The sequence below is a fragment of the Anomaloglossus baeobatrachus genome, chromosome 6 (assembly GCF_048569485.1).
Source record: "Anomaloglossus baeobatrachus isolate aAnoBae1 chromosome 6, aAnoBae1.hap1, whole genome shotgun sequence".
Lineage (NCBI taxonomy): Eukaryota > Metazoa > Chordata > Amphibia > Anura > Aromobatidae > Anomaloglossus > Anomaloglossus baeobatrachus.
The window spans coordinates 184,709,274-184,726,814 of NC_134358.1; the positions used below are offsets into that span (position 1 = coordinate 184,709,274).

At 58.5% G+C, this 17,541-nt stretch overlaps 1 protein-coding gene across 6 annotated transcripts in view; it reads right to left on the bottom strand.

Annotated features, from left to right (window-relative positions):
• LOC142243052 (solute carrier family 66 member 2-like) overlaps nucleotides 1–17,051 on the bottom strand; it is a 73,559-nt gene extending 56,508 nt beyond the window's left edge. For all 6 annotated transcript variants that reach the window (XM_075314583.1, XM_075314582.1, XM_075314584.1 and 3 more), the window contains exon 1: nucleotides 16,821–17,051. The gene's annotated coding sequence lies outside the window, so the exon portion shown is untranslated. The remainder of the gene's footprint in view (nucleotides 1–16,820) is intronic.
• Between the last annotated feature and the right edge of the window lie 490 nt (nucleotides 17,052–17,541).

A 17,541-nucleotide genomic window follows, 5' to 3' on the forward strand; every position in this document is an offset into this window, starting at 1 on the left:
GCCTCAGAACAAAGCCTTGGGCAATACCTTCATCATGTCGCCCCTAACCCTCCGTGACTATCTGAGGGGTCTCGTAACTTGGGAGAGTCACCGCTGGAAACAGCGGCGTCATATGAAGCCCATGGACCCCAATGCAAATGCTCCAGCGGACCCCCAATTATTGCAAGTCTTTAATAGCATAGGTCTTTTATATAGGCTATAAGGATGTCTAGACCCCCCGGCTCCGGGGTCGAGTGCAATTACAGCCCCCGAACCCCCTGCAATTCCAGCCCCCGCACCCCCTGCAATTACAGCCCCCGAACCCCCTGCAATTACAGCCCCCGAACCCCCTGCAATTACAGCCCCCGCATCCCCTGCAATTACAGCCCCCGAACCCCCTGCAATTACAGCCCCCGCATCCCCTGCAATTACAGCCCCCGCACCCCCTGCAATTACAGCCCCCGAACCCCCTGCAATTACAGCCCCCGAACCCCCTGCAATTACAGCCCCCGAACCCCCTGCAATTACAGCCCCCACATCCCCTGCAATTACAGCCCCCGAACCCCCTGCAATTACAGCCCCCGAACCCCCTGCAATTACAGCCCCCGAACCCCCTGCAATTACAGCCCCCGCATCCCCTGCAATTACAGCCCCCGCACCCCCTGCAATTACAGCCCCGGAACCCCCTGCAATTACAGCCCCATGCACCCCCTGCAATTACAGCCCCCGCACCCCCTTCAATTACAGCCCCCGCATCCCCTGCAATTACAGCCCCCGCACCCCCTGCAATTACAGCCCCCGAACCCCCTGCAATTACAGCCCCCGCACCCCCTGCAATTACAGCCCCCGCATCCCCTGCAATTACAGCCCCCGCACCCCCTGCAATTACAGCCCCCGCATCCCCTGCAATTACAGCCCCCGCACCCCCTGCAATTACAGCCCCCGCACCCCCTGCAATTACAGCCCCCGAACCCCCTGCAATTACAGCCCCCGAACCCCCTGCAATTACAGCCCCCGAACCCCCTGCAATTACAGCCCCCGAACCCCCTGCAATTACAGCCCCCGAACCCCCTGCAATTACAGCCCCCGCACCCCCTGCAATTACAGCCCCCGAACCCCCTGCAATTACAGCCCCCGCATCCCCTGCAATTACATTCCCCGCATCCCCTGCAATTACTGCCCCCGCATCCCCTGCAATTACAGCCCCCGAACCCCCTGCAATTACAGCCCCCGCATCCCCTGCAATTACAGCCCCCGAACCCCCTGCAATTACAGCCCCCGAACCCCCTGCAATTACAGCCCCCGCATCCCCTGCAATTACATTCCCCGCATCCCCTGCAATTACTGCCCCCGCATCCCCTGCAATTACAGCCCCCGAACCCCCTGCAATTACAGCCCCCGCATCCCCTGCAATTACAGCCCCCGAACCCCCTGCAATTACAGCCCCCGAACCCCCTGGAATTACAGCCCCCGCACCCCCTGCAATTACAGCCCCCGCACCCCCTGCAATTACAGCCCCCGAACCCCCTGCAATTACAGCCCCCGCACCCCCTGCAATTACAGCCCCCGAACCCCCTGCAATTACAGCCCCCGCACCCCCTGCAATTACAGCCCCTGCAACGATTGTGGCCGGATCTGTCTCCAATACAGTCTCCTCATCACTGACGCTGTGATTGCTCGGGATATGGCGGCCATCACTTATTAATACTGGATGGGCGCCTGTCATCCTCAGGTGTGGGTGTGTGGCTTGTCATCCTCAGGTGTGGGTGTGCGGCTTGTTATCCTCAGGTGTGGGTGTGTGGCCTGTCATCCTCAGGTGTGGGTGTGCGGCCTGTCATCCTCAGGTGTGGGTGTGTGGCTTGTTATCCTCAGGTGTGGGTGTGTGGCTTGTTATCCTCAGGTGTGGGTGTGCGGCTTGTTATCCTCAGGTGTGGGTGTGTGGCTTGTTATCCTCAGGTGTGGGTGTGTGGCTTGTTATCCTCAGGTGTGGGTGTGTGGCCTGTCATCCTCAGGTGTGGGTGTGCGGCTTGTCATCCTCAGGTGTGGGTGTGCGGTTTGTCATCCTCAGGTGTGGGTGTGTGGCTTGTCATCCTCAGGTGTGGGTGTGCGGCCTGTCATCCTCAGGTGTGGGTGTGCGGCCTGTCATCCTCAGGTGTGGGTGTGCGGCCTGTCATCCTCAGGTGTGGGTGTGCGGCTTGTCATCCTCAGGTGTGGGTGTGCGGCCTGTCATCCTCAGGTGTGGGTGTGTGGCCTGTCATCCTCAGGTGTGGGTGTGTGGCCTGTCATCCTCAGGTGTGGGTGTGCGGCCTGTCATCCTCAGGTGTGGGTGTGTGGCTTGTCATCCTCAGGTGTGGGTGTGTGGCTTGTCATCCTCAGGTGTGGGTGTGCGGCCTGTCATCCTCAGGTGTGGGTGTGCGGCTTGTCATCCTCAGGTGTGGGTGTGCGGCTTGTCATCCTCAGGTGTGGGTGTGCGGCCTGTCATCCTCAGGTGTGGGTGTGTGGCTTGTTATCCTCAGGTGTGGGTGTGCGGCCTGTCATCCTCAGGTGTGGGTGTGCGGCCTGTCATCCTCAGGTGTGGGTGTGCGGCTTGTCATCCTCAGGTGTGGGTGTGCGGCTTGTCATCCTCAGGTGTGGGTGTGTGGCCTGTCATCCTCAGGTGTGGGTGTGCGGCTTGTCATCCTCAGGTGTGGGTGTGCGGCCTGTCATCCTCAGGTGTGGGTGTGCGGCCTGTCATCCTCAGGTGTGGGTGTGCGGCCTGTCATCCTCAGGTGTGGGTGTGTGGCCTGTCATCCTCAGGTGTGGGTGTGCGGCTTGTCATCCTCAGGTGTGGGTGTGCGGCTTGTCATCCTCAGGTGTGGGTGTGCGGCTTGTCATCCTCAGGTGTGGGTGTGCAGCTTGTCATCCTCAGGTGTGGGTGTGCGGCCTGTCATCCTGAGGTGTGGGTGTGCGGCCTGTCATCCTCAGGTGTGGGTGTGCGGTTTGTCATCCTCAGGTGTGGGTGTGTGGCTTGTTATCCTGAGGTGTGGGTGTGCGGCCTGTCATCCTCAGGTGTGGGTGTGTGGCTTGTTATCCTGAGGTGTGGGTGTGCGGCCTGTCATCCTCAGGTGTGGGTGTGCGGTTTGTCATCCTCAGGTGTGGGTGTGTGGCTTGTTATCCTGAGGTGTGGGTGTGCGGCCTGTCATCCTCAGGTGTGGGTGTGCGGCTTGTCATCCTCAGGTGTGGGTGTGTGGCTTGTTATCCTGAGGTGTGGGTGTGTGGCCTGTCATCCTCAGGTGTGGGTGTGCGGCCTGTCATCCTCAGGTGTGGGTGTGCGGCTTGTCATCCTCAGGTGTGGGTGTGTGGCTTGTTATCCTGAGGTGTGGGTGTGCGGCCTGTCATCCTCAGGTGTGGGTGTGCGGCTTGTCATCTGCACCCTATAATCATCAGTTTCTGCCTCAGATCCTATTACAGTGCTGTCAGCGCCGGTTGTCGGGTCCCTGGGATGGTTTTTGGGCTGCTGCATTGGTTGTCGGGCCCCTGGGTTGGTTGTCAGACCTATGGATTGCTTGTTGGGCCCTGGGTTGTTTGTCAGACCCCTGGGTTGGTTGTTGAGCTCCTGCATTTGTTGTCAGACCCCTGGGTTAGTTGTCAGGCCCCTGGGTTGGTTGTCAGGCCCCTGGGTTGGTTGTCAGGCCCCTGGGTTGGTTGTCAGGCCCCTGGGTTGGTTGTCAGACCCCTGGGTTAGTTGTCAGACCCCTGGGTTGGTTATCAGACCCCTGGGTTGGTTGTCAGGCCCCTGGGTTAGTTGTCAGACCCCTGGGTTAGTTGTCAGGCCCCTGGGTTGGTTGTCAGGCCCCTGGGTTGGTTGTCAGGCCCCTGGGTTAGTTGTCAGGCCCCTGGGTTAGTTGTCAGGCCCCTGGGTTAGTTGTCAGGCCCCTGGGTTAGTTGTCAGGCCCCTGGGTTAGTTGTCAGGCCCCTGGGTTAGTTGTCAGGCCCCTGGGTTAGTTGTCAGGCCCCTGGGTTGGTTGTCAGGCCCCTGGGTTGGTTGTCAGGCCCCTGGGTTAGTTGTCAGGCCCCTGGGTTAGTTGTCAGGCCCCTGGGTTAGTTGTCAGGCCCCTGGGTTAGTTGTCAGGCCCCTGGGTTGGTTGTCAGGCCCCTGGGTTGGTTGTCAGGCCCCTGGGTTAGTTGTCAGGCCCCTGGGTTAGTTGTCAGGCCCCTGGGTTGGTTGTCAGGCCCCTGGGTTGGTTGTCAGGCCCCTGGGTTGGTTGTCAGGCCCCTGGGTTAGTTGTCAGGCCCCTGGGTTAGTTGTCAGGCCCCTGGGTTAGTTGTCAGGCCCCTGGGTTAGTTGTCAGGCCCCTGGGTTAGTTGTCAGGCCCCTGGGTTGGTTGTCAGGCCCCTGGGTTGGTTGTCAGGCCCCTGGGTTAGTTGTCAGGCCCCTGGGTTAGTTGTCAGGCCCCTGGGTTGGTTGTCAGGCCCCTGGGTTGGTTGTCAGGCCCCTGGGTTAGTTGTCAGGCCCCTGGGTTAGTTGTCAGGCCCCTGGGTTAGTTGTCAGGCCCCTGGGTTAGTTGTCAGGCCCCTGGGTTAGTTGTCAGGCCCCTGGGTTGGTTGTCAGGCCCCTGGGTTGGTTGTCAGGCCCCTGGGTTGGTTGTCAGGCCCCTGGGTTGGTTGTCAGGCCCCTGGGTTAGTTATCAGGCCCCTGGGTTAGTTATCAGGCCCCTGGGTTAGTTGTCAGGCCCCTGGGTTAGTTGTCAGACCCCTGGGTTGGTTGTCAGGCCCCTGGGTTAGTTATCAGGCCCCTGGGTTGGTTGTCAGGCCCCTGGGTTAGTTATCAGGCCCCTGGGTTAGTTGTCAGGCCCCTGGGTTAGTTGTCAGGCCCCTGGGTTGGTTGTCAGGCCCCTGGGTTAGTTGTCAGGCCCCTGGGTTAGTTATCAGGCCCCCTGGGTTAGTTGTCAGGCCCCTGGGTTAGTTGTCAGGCCCCTGGGTTAGTTGTCAGGCCCCTGGGTTAGTTGTCAGACCCCTGGGTTGGTTGTCAGGCCCCTGGGTTGGCTGTCAGGCCCCTGGGTTGGTTGTCAGGCCCCTGGGTTGGTTGTCAGGCCCCTGGGTTAGTTATCAGGCCCCTGGGTTAGTTGTCAGGCCCCTGGGTTAGTTGTCAGGCCCCTGGGTTGGTTGTCAGGCCCCTGGGTTGGCTGTCAGGCCCCTGGGTTGGTTGTCAGGCCCCTGGGTTGGTTGTCAGGCCCCTGGGTTGGTTATCAGGCCCCTGGGTTAGTTGTCAGACCCCTGGGTTAGTTGTCAGGCCCCTGGGTTAGTTGTCAGGCCCCTGGGTTAGTTGTCAGGCCCCTGGGTTGGTTGTCAGGCCCCTGGGTTGGTTGTCAGGCCCCTGGGTTGGTTGTCAGGCCCCTGGGTTAGTTATCAGACCCCTGGGTTAGTTGTCAGACCCCTGGGTTGGTTGTCAGGCCCCTGGGTTGGTTGTCAGACCCCTGGGTTAGTTATCAGGCCCCTGGGTTAGTTGTCAGGCCCCTGGGTTAGTTGTCAGACCCCTGGGTTAGCTGTCAGGCCCCTGGGTTGGTTGTCAGGCCCCTGGGTTGGTTGTCAGGCCCCTGGGTTAGTTATCAGGCCCCTGGGTTAGTTGTCAGACCCCTGGGTTAGTTGTCAGGCCCCTGGGTTAGTTGTCAGGCCCCTGGGTTAGTTGTCAGGCCCCTGGGTTGGTTGTCAGGCCCCTGGGTTGGTTGTCAGGCCCCTGGGTTAGTTATCAGACCCCTGGGTTAGTTGTCAGACCCCTGGGTTGGTTGTCAGGCCCCTGGGTTGGTTGTCAGACCCCTGGGTTAGTTATCAGGCCCCTGGGTTAGTTGTCAGGCCCCCTGGGTTAGTTGTCAGGCCCCTGGGTTAGTTGTCAGGCCCCTGGGTTAGTTGTCAGGCCCCTGGGTTAGTTGTCAGGCCCCTGGGTTAGTTGTCAGGCCCCTGGGTTGGTTGTCAGGCCCCTGGGTTAGTTGTCAGGCCCCTGGGTTAGTTGTCAGGCCCATGGGTTAGTTGTCAGGCCCATGGGTTAGTTGTCAGGCCCATGGGTTAGTTGTCAGGCCCCTGGGTTAGTTGTCAGACCCCTGGGTTGGTTGTCAGACCCCTGGGTTGGTTGTCAGGCCCCTGGGTTGGTTGTCAGGCCCCTGGGTTGGTTGTCAGGCCCCTGGGTTAGTTGTCAGACCCCTGGGTTGGTTGTCAGGCCCCTGGGTTGGTTGTCAGGCCCCTGGGTTGGCTGTCAGGCCCCTGGGTTAGTTATCAGGCCCCTGGGTTGGTTGTCAGGCGCCTGGTGTGAGGCAAATCCCGGGATATGAAGATGAATTATGACTCCAGTCCTAATCCCTCATCACTCCCTGGCAGTGCCCCCTCCCTTCTTGTTCTCAGTGTTCCACTTACACCTCCATGGCCATGTCCTGTGATATGGAGATGAGGTGGTGTGGGAACAATGGACACAGGATGACTCCCTGCCGTCACCCTGTAACAAGAGTTGTATCTCATTAGCAAGGCTATGGAACTAGCAGACAGAACGACTCCAGTAAAAAATGGTTCATATCTCGCAAGCCATATTTCCGATAAATATGGCAACCATAAAAATGGTGTCTCTGCATGCGGACGATGCCGGCACACCCTTTTTATGGGAGCAGGACATTGGGAAATGCCCCAGGCGTGATATCAGCCAATGGGGAACTGGCAGACAGGTCATGAGTCCCCTCGTTCTGTAGCTAAATTCATAACTGTCACAATGAGAGCACTGGCGTCCGCCTACGACGCTCCCAGGCAAAGTTATGGCCATATTCCATGTTGTGGATTTTGTCCATAACTCCAGCCAGGGGTGGAGCAGTGCTCCCTGTGAGGTCACGAAGGTAGGAGGGGACCTGGATTTGGCCAGGTTGATAACCCTACTTCGGCCATTTTCCAGTGTTCTTTCGCTGGGGGTCACGTGCAGGAAACATCTGTGGGAGTTCCTAGAAACCTGGTCTACAGCGCCCCCCTGTGGCCAGACGCAACAAGGTAACTGATTGAATTGCATACCTGTTGTAAACCATGCTTTATCTGTAACTGTACTCTGACATATGTATATTCTGTAGATTCCCTATTGTATATATTGTAGTTTCTAGTGTGCTTTAGGCTGATTAAATTATATAATTAATCTTGGGCTGTTCTGTTATCTCGATCTTGAATCCCACGTCTGTGTGTTCGGCTAATAGTTACCGTAAATCGGTTGGTGGCAGCGAATTGTGCCAAGGATTATTGTGGGGAGGCCAGTGAGATTCGGGGAGATTTTATATATTCCGCCCGCGGAGGTCGGGGGAATATATACCTTACTCTCACCGGGGACCCTTCCATAATCGGCATAAGTAGTATAGCGGCCTCCTTGCTTATTGTCGGGCAATTCCATAATTGGCCTGACTATAAGAGGGGCGCTAGAGAGCGCGTCACGTGCTCTGTCTGTCGGTCGGGAGGTATAAAGGAGGGGTGACCCCCACTTGTTACCCCCCGATTGTGACGTACTGGTAGCCAGCGCGGGGGAGTTCTGAGTGACCCCCCCGGTGGTTTGTGACATATTGGTGGCATAGCGGTGGGATCGAGATAATAGTGTGTGTGAGTGTGAGACCCATACTCCCAGACACTAAAGACTGCCTGCAGCAGCTGTGGCTGCTGGGGTCTTCAGACCAGCTCAACACTAGAGTGTCAGAGTGCAGATACTGTAAGGTGTGTGGAGGCATCAGGTGTCAGTTCTGTGTCAGTGACCAAAAGTCTGCAAGAATGGCTGATGGCACCAGGAGCAGAGCTATGCAACTGGCCAATGCTAAGGCAGGAGCCGAAGAGAGGGAGGACGGTGCTGTGGACAGTAATGAGGAGGTTGCCCACGAGTCCTCCAGGAGCTCGACGCCAGAAAACCGTTCTGCCGAGGACATTGCACAACCTGGCACTGCTGGACAAGATGAGGAGGAGCTCACCCAAGGTTCCTCAACGAGCCAGATGCCAGCCCTCCGCTCTGAAAGGGACAGTGAATCGCCTAGCTCTGCAGCGTGCCGCAGATCACCACGTGCCATTCCACCGAGCCTGGGAGGCTCGGATAGCCTTCTTCAAATGGCTATGGCCCTTCTCCAGGCTGGAGACCAGAAGGGCTACAAGGAACTCCTGGCAGAGCGCAGGGCAGAGCGGCAGGCAGCGCGTGACGCTGAGGCTGCGGAGCGGCACACAGAGCGTGAGGCTGCGGAGCGAGAGCGGCAGGCAGCGCGTGAAGAGCGAGAGCGAGAGCGACAGGCAGACCGTGACTACCAGCTGCAGCTAGCTCAGCTCCGGCCCTCATCAGCCACACGTGACCTTCGAGACACCAAACTTCCAAAGGTCCGTGTTGAGGACTTCCCAGTGCTGGAGAAGGATGGAGACTTGGACTCTTTCTTGACTGCTTTTGAACGGACTTGCCTGCAGCACCATCTGGACAAGGACCAGTGGGCCAAATACCTGACCCCCCGTTTAAGGGGTAAGGCCCTGGAAATCCTTGGGGACTTGCCTGCGGAGGCAGATCAGGGCTACGACACCATCAAGCGGGCCCTGATCCAACAGTACAACCTCACTCCAGAGTCCTACCGCAAGAAGTTCCGGAGCCTACAGAAGGGACCAAAGGACTCCTGGGCTGACCACCGGCGGGCACTTGCCCGAGCTGCCGACCACTGGACCCAAGGCCTGCAGCTTTCCACCGGACCGGAGATCCTGGACTTGTTCATCACGGAGCAACTCTTGTGGAACTGCCCTGAGGATCTCCGCCAGTTCATCCGAGACCAGAAGCCAAAGGGGTCCACGGCTACAGCTGCCCTTGCCGATGACTACACCAACAACCGGGCCCCTGAGGCCAGGAGAGCGGCCACCAGCAGCACCTGGAGAGGGGGTAAGATGAATTCGGCGACTGCCCCACCTGCCCCTAGACTGCAGGGGGTGTCCCCCTCAACTCCCCTCTCCAGGCCCGTGGCGGAACCAAGACGGTGCCACCAGTGCAACCTACCTGGACACTTCAAGGCCATGTGCCCTCAGCGTCCCAAGGCCCCGGCTCCGTCCCCGTCCCAAGGGCCGCCCAAGGTGTATTGTGTGGGTGGGGGTGGTGGTAGGTCCCTGGACAGCTTCCAACCTGTCACCGTCGGCCGGTCTGTGACCATAGGACTGCGAGACAGCGCCTCGGAGGTGACTCTGGTGCGGCCTGAGATGGTGTCCCCCCAAGACTTGATCCCTGGAAAAACCCTCGCTGTCTCCGGGATTGGAGGCACTGACCCGGCGCTGCCTGTTGCTGACATTTATGTGGACTGGGGCGCAGGGCGAGGGGTGAGGGAGGTGGGGGTAACTGATCGGATCCCTGCAAACGTGCTACTTGGGACAGATTTGGGGCAGATAACCTCCCAGTTTGGGCCCCAACCAAGGGCTGAACCTTCAGCCAGTACTGACATGACTCCTAACAATGTTAATGTGTTATCTATGAATGATGTAAGGGAGGAGGGAGTGAACTCTGATATTTCTGCTTGCATAGACACCATAGACACACACTCAGCTGCAGCTGTGACAGGGGAGGGGGTCAGAGAAAGGTGTGACAATGCCTCTACAAGTAACCAGCCTGTGAGCTGGGATCTGTTGCCCTCTGCAGGGATAAGCAGAGAGCAGGGTGCTGCAGGGGGAGGACCAGTGTGTGGGGTGGGGGCTACCACAGCAAATGTGGGGTCCCCAGAGATTTCACAGCGGGGTTCTGTTGCTGCAGGAGGGGAACAGGCAGGTGAGATTGGGGCCGGTCCAGGAGCGGAAGTGCTCCCAGGTAAGATCTCGGTGCATGGTTCCCCCACAACCGGGGTGTCAGGAAGCCAGGTAGGTCTGCCTGAACCGGCGACTTGGTCAGGAACGGAGGAGGAGCAGGCACGACCCACGGTCGCAGCGGCTGTGGCCGCTGTCACCCGCAGTGGGAGTGCTGGAAGCCAAGGGGCCTCCCGGAGGTCCGATAGCTCTTCCCCTTCTGACCAAGTGGCAGCCGAGTCAGGTGGAGGCCAGGACACAGGTCCCGGGGTACTGACTGAAGATGTGACAGTCTCGTCGATTCTGGCCACATCTAGTCAGGGGTTTCAGGCAGCGTTAGAAGCTGACGACAGCCTGAAAGCTCTTAAGGAGCAGGCGGCACAGCCTCCCTCGGACTCGGACCCGGAGCGAGTGGTCTGGGACCAAGGACGGCTGTACCGGGCCACGGTCCAGCAGGGTGCACCGGAGTCGTGGCCCAGGGACCGACAGTTGGTGGTACCCTATCCGTTCCGGACGGAGTTGTTGCGGATCGCACATGAGATTCCGATGGCCGGACACCTAGGGATCGCTAAGACCAAGGCCAGGTTAAACCAGCATTTCTACTGGCCAAAAATGGGGGCCGATGTGGCTGCCTACTGCCGTTCGTGTGAAACCTGTCAGAGAGTGGGGAAGGCGGGGCCACGCCCCAAAGCCCCACTGGTATCTCTGCCAATCATCGATGAGCCTTTCAGGAGGGTGGCTGTGGATCTGGTCGGCCCGCTGGCCATCCCCAGCAGCTCCGGGAAACGCTTCATACTGACGGTAGTGGACTATGCCACCCGGTACCCAGAAGCAGTGGCCTTGTCGTCCATTCGGGCTGACAAGGTGGCCACCGCATTGCTGGAGATTTTCTCCCGAGTGGGTTTTCCCCAGGAAATGCTCACTGACCGGGGGACCCAATTCATGTCCCAGCTGATGGAGGCCCTCTGTAAGCAAGTCCAGGTGCGACATCTGGTGGCCAGCCCGTACCATCCACAGACTAATGGCCTGTGCGAGCGGTTCAATGGCACCTTAAAGCAGATGCTTAAGATGTTGGTCGACTCCCATGGGCGTGACTGGGAGCGGTATCTCCCACACCTGTTATTTGCTTACCGGGAGGTTCCACAGGCCTCAACAGGATTCTCACCGTTTGAGCTCCTGTACGGGCGACGTGTGCGGGGCCCCCTGGCTCTGGTGAAAGAGGCTTGGGAAGGGGATTTGGCCACCCCTGGAGTGTCGGTTATCGAGTATGTCATGCGCTTCCGGGACAAAATGCAGGCCTTGACGCAACTGGTACACGACAATATGGCTCAAGCCCAGGCCGATCAGAAGCGTTGGTACGACCAGAACGCTTGTGAGAGGACCTACCAAGTGGGTCAAAAGGTGTGGGTACTGGTCCCCGTACCACAGGACAAGCTTCAGGCAGCCTGGGAAGGCCCATATCTCGTGTACCAGCAGCTCAACCCTGTAACGTACCTGGTCACCCTGGACCCTGCCCGTGGAAGGCGGAAGCCCTTCCATGTGAACATGATGAAGGCACATCATGAGCGGGAGGCATGTGCGCTCCCCGTGTGCAACCTACCCGAGGAGGGAGAAGCGGAAACCCTCTTGGATATGCTAGCCCAGGTTAGGGCAGGCGGATCCATTGAGGATGTGGAGGTTGGCCACCAGCTCTTGGAAGACCAACGGTCCCAGCTGTGGGCCACCCTCCTCCCCTTCCGGGGGTTGTTTACCAACCAGCCCGGAAGGACTGACTTGGCTGTCCATCACGTGGACACTGGGGATCATCCCCCGATCCGGCGTTCAGCATATCGGGTCTCCCTGGAGGTGCAGCAACACATGCGCCAGGAGATTGACGAGATGCTGAAGCTGGGGGTGATCCAGGCATCCAACAGCGCTTGGGCCTCGCCTGTAGTCCTCGTCCCTAAGAAGGACCGAACCACTCGGTTCTGCGTGGACTACAGGGGGCTCAATGCTGTCACGGTCGCCGATGCGTACCCAATGCCACGCATCGATGACCTGCTCGATCAGTTGGCCGGGGCTCAGTACCTGACCATCATGGACCTGAGCCGGGGATATTGGCAGATCCCCCTGACTCGCAAGGCCAGGGAACGCTCTGCCTTTATTACCCCATTTGGACTGTACGAGTCCACGGTGATGCCATTCGGGATGAGGAATGCCCCTGCCACTTTCCAGCGGATGGTCAACACCCTGCTCAAGGGACTTGAAGGGTACGCGGCCGCGTACCTGGATGACATTGCCGTCTTCAGTCCCACCTGGGAGGACCACCTAGAGCATCTAGCACAGGTGCTCAGGCGGATCCACTGGGCAGGTTTGACCATCAAGCCGGGAAAGTGTCAGCTGGCCATGAGCGAGGTCCAGTACCTCGGTCACCGGGTAGGTAAAGCGCTACGGAATATGTTGGCGCTATAGAAATAAAGATTATTATTATTATTATTATTAACACTGAAGCCCGAGCCTGAGAAAGTGGAAGCCATCGCATCCTGGCCCACCCCCAGGACCAAGAAGCAGGTGATGTCCTTCTTGGGGACCGCTGGGTACTATAGGAGGTTTGTTCCATGCTATAGTAGCCTGGCAAAGCCCTTGACGGACCTCACCAAGAAGAAGCTGCCCTCTGCAGTCGATTGGACAATGGACTGCGAGACAGCCTTCCAGGCCCTAAAGGACGCCCTGTCCAGCCCGCCCGTGCTACAGGCAGCCGACTTCACGCGGCCGTTTGTAGTACAGACCGACGCCAGTGACTTCGGCCTCGGTGCGGTGCTCAGCCAGGTGGACTCTGCGAGCCAAGAGCACCCAGTCTTGTACCTGAGCAGGAAGCTGTTACCAAGGGAAGTTGCCTATTCCACGATGGAGAAGGAGTGCCTGGCCATAGTGTGGGCCCTGCAGCGTCTGCAACCCTATCTATACGGGCGCCACTTCATCGTGGAGACGGACCACAATCCCCTCAGCTGGTTGCACACCGTCTCTGGGACGAATGGGCGATTGTTGCGATGGAGCCTTGCGCTCCAGCAATACAACTTCACCATTCGCCACAAAAGGGGCCGTGACCACGGTAACGCAGACGGGCTGTCCCGACAAGGAGAGGTCGCGGACGGGCGCACGGGGGAACACCGGAGTGTGCTGCCCCCTAGCGCCCTCAAAAGGGGGGAGGTGTGAGGCAAATCCCGGGATATGAAGATGAATTATGACTCCAGTCCTAATCCCTCATCACTCCCTGGCAGTGCCCCCTCCCTTCTTGTTCTCAGTGTTCCACTTACACCTCCATGGCCATGTCCTGTGATATGGAGATGAGGTGGTGTGGGAACAATGGACACAGGATGACTCCCTGCCGTCACCCTGTAACAAGAGTTGTATCTCATTAGCAAGGCTATGGAACTAGCAGACAGAACGACTCCAGTAAAAAATGGTTCATATCTCGCAAGCCATATTTCCGATAAATATGGCAACCATAAAAATGGTGTCTCTGCATGCGGACGATGCCGGCACACCCTTTTTATGGGAGCAGGACATTGGGAAATGCCCCAGGCGTGATATCAGCCAATGGGGAACTGGCAGACAGGTCATGAGTCCCCTCGTTCTGTAGCTAAATTCATAACTGTCACAATGAGAGCACTGGCGTCCGCCTACGACGCTCCCAGGCAAAGTTATGGCCATATTCCATGTTGTGGATTTTGTCCATAACTCCAGCCAGGGGTGGAGCAGTGCTCCCTGTGAGGTCACGAAGGTAGGAGGGGACCTGGATTTGGCCAGGTTGATAACCCTACTTCGGCCATTTTCCAGTGTTCTTTCGCTGGGGGTCACGTGCAGGAAACATCTGTGGGAGTTCCTAGAAACCTGGTCTACAGCGCCCCCCTGTGGCCAGACGCACAAGGTAACTGATTGAATTGCATACCTGTTGTAAACCATGCTTTATCTGTAACTGTACTCTGACATATGTATATTCTGTAGATTCCCTATTGTATATATTGTAGTTCTAGTGTGCTTTAGGCTGATTAAATTATATAATTAATCTTGGGCTGTTCTGTTATCTCGATCTTGAATCCCACGTCTGTGTGTTCGGCTAATAGTTACCGTAAATCGGTTGGTGGCAGCGAATTGTGCCAAGGATTATTGTGGGGAGGCCAGTGAGATTCGGGGAGATTTTATATATTCCGCCCGCGGAGGTCGGGGGAATATATACCTTACTCTCACCGGGGACCCTTCAATAATCGGCATAAGTAGTATAGCGGCCTCCTTGCTTATTGTCGGGCAATTCCATAATTGGCCTGACTATAAGAGGGGCGCTAGAGAGCGCGTCACGTGCTCTGTCTGTCGGTCGGGAGGTATAAAGGAGGGGTGACCCCCACTTGTTACCCCCCGATTGTGACGTACTGGTAGCCAGCGCGGGGGAGTTCTGAGTGACCCCCCCGGTGGTTTGTGACACCTGGGTTAGTTATCAGGCGCCTGGGTTGGTTGTCAGACCCCTGGGTTGGTTGTCAGGCCCCTGGGTTAGTTATCAGGCTCCTGGGTTAGTTGTCAGGCCCCTGGGTTAGTTGTCAGGCCCCTGGGTTAGTTGTCAGGCCCCTGGGTTGGTTGTCAGGCCCCTGGGTTGGTTGTCAGGCCCCTGGGTTGGTTGTCAGGCCCCTGGGTTGGTTGTCAGGCCCCTGGGTTAGTTATCAGGCTCCTGGGTTAGTTGTCAGGCCCCTGGGTTAGTTGTCAGGCCCCTGGGTTAGTTGTCAGGCCCCTGGGTTAGTTGTCAGGCCCCTGGGTTAGTTGTCAGGCCCCTGGGTTGGTTGTCAGGCCCCTGGGTTGGTTGTCAGGCCCCTGGGTTGGTTGTCAGGCCCCTGGGTTGGTTGTCAGGCCCCTGGGTTAGTTGTCAGGCCCCTGGGTTAGTTGTCAGGCCCCTGGGTTAGTTGTCAGGCCCCTGGGTTGGTTGTCAGGCCCCTGGGTTAGTTGTCAGGCCCCTGGGTTAGTTGTCAGGCCCCTGGGTTAGTTGTCAGGCCCCTGGATTGGTTGTCAGGCCCCTGGGTTAGTTGTCAGGCCCCTGGGTTAGTTGTCAGGCCCCTGGGTTAGTTGTCAGGCCCCTGGGTTGGTTGTCAGGCCCCTGGGTTGGTTGTCAGGCCCCTGGGTTAGTTGTCAGGCCCCTGGGTTGGTTGTCAGGCCCCTGGGTTGGTTGTCAGGCCCCTGGGTTGGTTGTCAGGCCCCTGGGTTGGTTGTCAGGCCCCTGGGTTGGTTGTCAGGCCCCTGGGTTGGTTGTCAGGCCCCTGGGTTAGTTGTCAGACCCCCTGGGTCGGTTGTCAGGCCCCTGGGTCAGTTGTCAGGCCCCCGGGTTAGTTGTCAGGCCCCTAGGTTGGTTGTCAGGCCCCTGGGTTAGTTGTGAGACCCCTGGGTTGGTTGTCAGGCCCCTGGGTTAGTTGTCAGGCCCATGGGTTAGTTGTCAGGCCCATGGGTTAGTTGTCAGGCCCCTGGGTTAGTTGTCAGGCCCCTGGGTTGGTTGTCAGGCCCCTGGGTTAGTTGTCAGGCCCCTGGGTTAGTTGTCAGACCCCCTGGGTTAGTTGTCAGACCCCCTGGGTTGGTTGTCAGACCCCCTGGGTTGGTTGTCAGGCCCCCGGGTTAGTTGTCAGGCCGCCGGGTTAGTTGTCAGGCCCCTAGGTTGGTTGTCAGGCCCCTGGGTTGGTTGTGAGACCCCTGGGTTGGTTGTCAGACCCCTGGGTTGGTTGTCAGGCCCCTGGGTTAGTTGTCAGGCCCCTGCGTTGGTTGTGAGACCCCTGGGTTGGTTGTCAGGCCCCTGGGTTGGTTGTCAGGCCCCTGGGTTAGTTGTCAGGCCCCTGGGTTGGTTGTCAGGCCCCTAGGTTGGTTGTCAGGCCCCTGGGTTAGTTGTCAGGCCCCTGGGTTGGTTGTCAGACCCCTGGGTTGGTTGTCAGGCCCCTGGGTTAGTTGTCAGGCCCCTGGTTTGGCTGTCAGGCCCCTGGGTTAGTTGTCAGGCCCCTGGGTTAGTTATCAGGCCCCTGGGTTAGTTGTCAGGCCCCTGGGTTAGTTGTCAGGCCCCTGGGTTAGTTGTCAGGCCCCTGGGTTAGTTGTCAGGCCCCTGGGTTAGTTGTCAGGCCCCTGGGTTAGTTATCAGGCCCCTGGGTTGGTTGTCAGGCCCCTGGGTTAGTTGTCAGGCCCCTGGGTTGGTTGTCAGGCCCCTGGGTTAGTTGTCAGGCCCCTGGGTTGGTTGTCAGGCCCCTGGGTTGGTTGTCAGACCCCTGGGTTGGTTGTCAGGCCCCTGGGTTAGTTATCAGGCCCCTGGGTTAGTTGTCAGGCCCCTGGGTTAGTTGTCAGACCCCTGGGTTAGTTGTCAGGCCCCTGGGTTAGTTGTCAGGCCCCTGGGTTAGTTGTCAGGCCCCTGGGTTAGTTGTCAGGCCCCTGGGTTAGTTGTCAGGCCCCTGGGTTAGTTGTCAGGCCCCTGGGTTAGTTGTCAGGCCCCTGGGTTAGTTGTCAGGCCACTGGGTTACTTGTCAGGCCCCTGGGTTAGTTGTCAGGCCCCTGGTTTGGCTGTCAGGCCCCTGGGTTAGTTGTCAGGCCCATGGGTTAGTTGTCAGGCCCCTGGGTTGGTTGTCAGACCCCTGGGTTGGTTGTCAGGCCCCTGGGTTAGTTATCAGGCCCCTGGGTTGGTTGTCAGGCCCCTGGGTTGGTTGTCAGGCCCCTGGGTTGGTTGTCAGGCCCCTGGGTTGGTTGTCAGGCCCCTGGGTTAGTTGTCAGGCCCCTGGGTTAGTTGTCAGGCCCCTGGGTTGGTTGTCAGGCCCCTGGGTTAGTTGTCAGGCCCCTGGGTTAGTTGTCAGGCCCCTGGGTTAGTTGTCAGGCCCCTGGGTTAGTTATCAGGCCCCTGGGTTAGTTGTCAGGCCCCTGGGTTAGTTGTCAGGCCCCTGGGTTAGTTGTCAGGCCCCTGGGTTAGTTGTCAGGCCCCTGGGTTGGTTGTCAGGCCCCTGGGTTGGTTGTCAGGCCCCTGGGTTAGTTGTCAGGCCCCTGGGTTGGTTGTCAGGCCCCTGGTTATAATAAGGCATAATAACCTGTGTAGTCGCCATCACTCATGGCTGCTGCAGACGTCCAGTTGTTGCCCGGCTTCTTCTCGTCACGTCCATCTTCTCCACTGTCGCCCCCTCCTGGGACACAAGATACAGAGGAGGATGTGAGGTCTCCGCTCAGAGGCGGTGGGACGAGTCTGTTACAGTCAGCGAGCTCCGGACTCCTCATATTAGGGAGGTCTCGTCCTGCACCCGCACATCACAAGCACAGGCTGATTCCTCGCAGCTAAATATAGTGATGAAGACTGATCAGGACAGGTGAGCGGAGAACGAGGAGGCGAATGTGTGATATAGGGGCGGCGGAGGTCACCGAAGAACAGAACGTGAACCACCGGGGGGTGCGAACCACCGCACAAACCACCAGAGGCACAAACCACCGGGGGGTGCGAACCACCGGGGGGTACAAACCACCCCACAAACCACCAGAGGCACAAACCACCAGAGGCACAAACCACCAGAGGCACAAACCACCAGAGGCACAAACCACCGGGGGGTGCGAACCACCGGGGGGTGCGAACCACCGGGGGGTACAAACCACCCCACAAACCACCAGGGGTGCAAACCACCGGGGGGTACAAACCACCCCACAAACCACCAGAGGCACAAAACACCGGAGGCACAAAACACCAGAGGCACAAAACACCAGAGGCACAAAACACCAGAGGCACAAAACACCGGAGGCACAAAACACCGGAGGCACAAAACA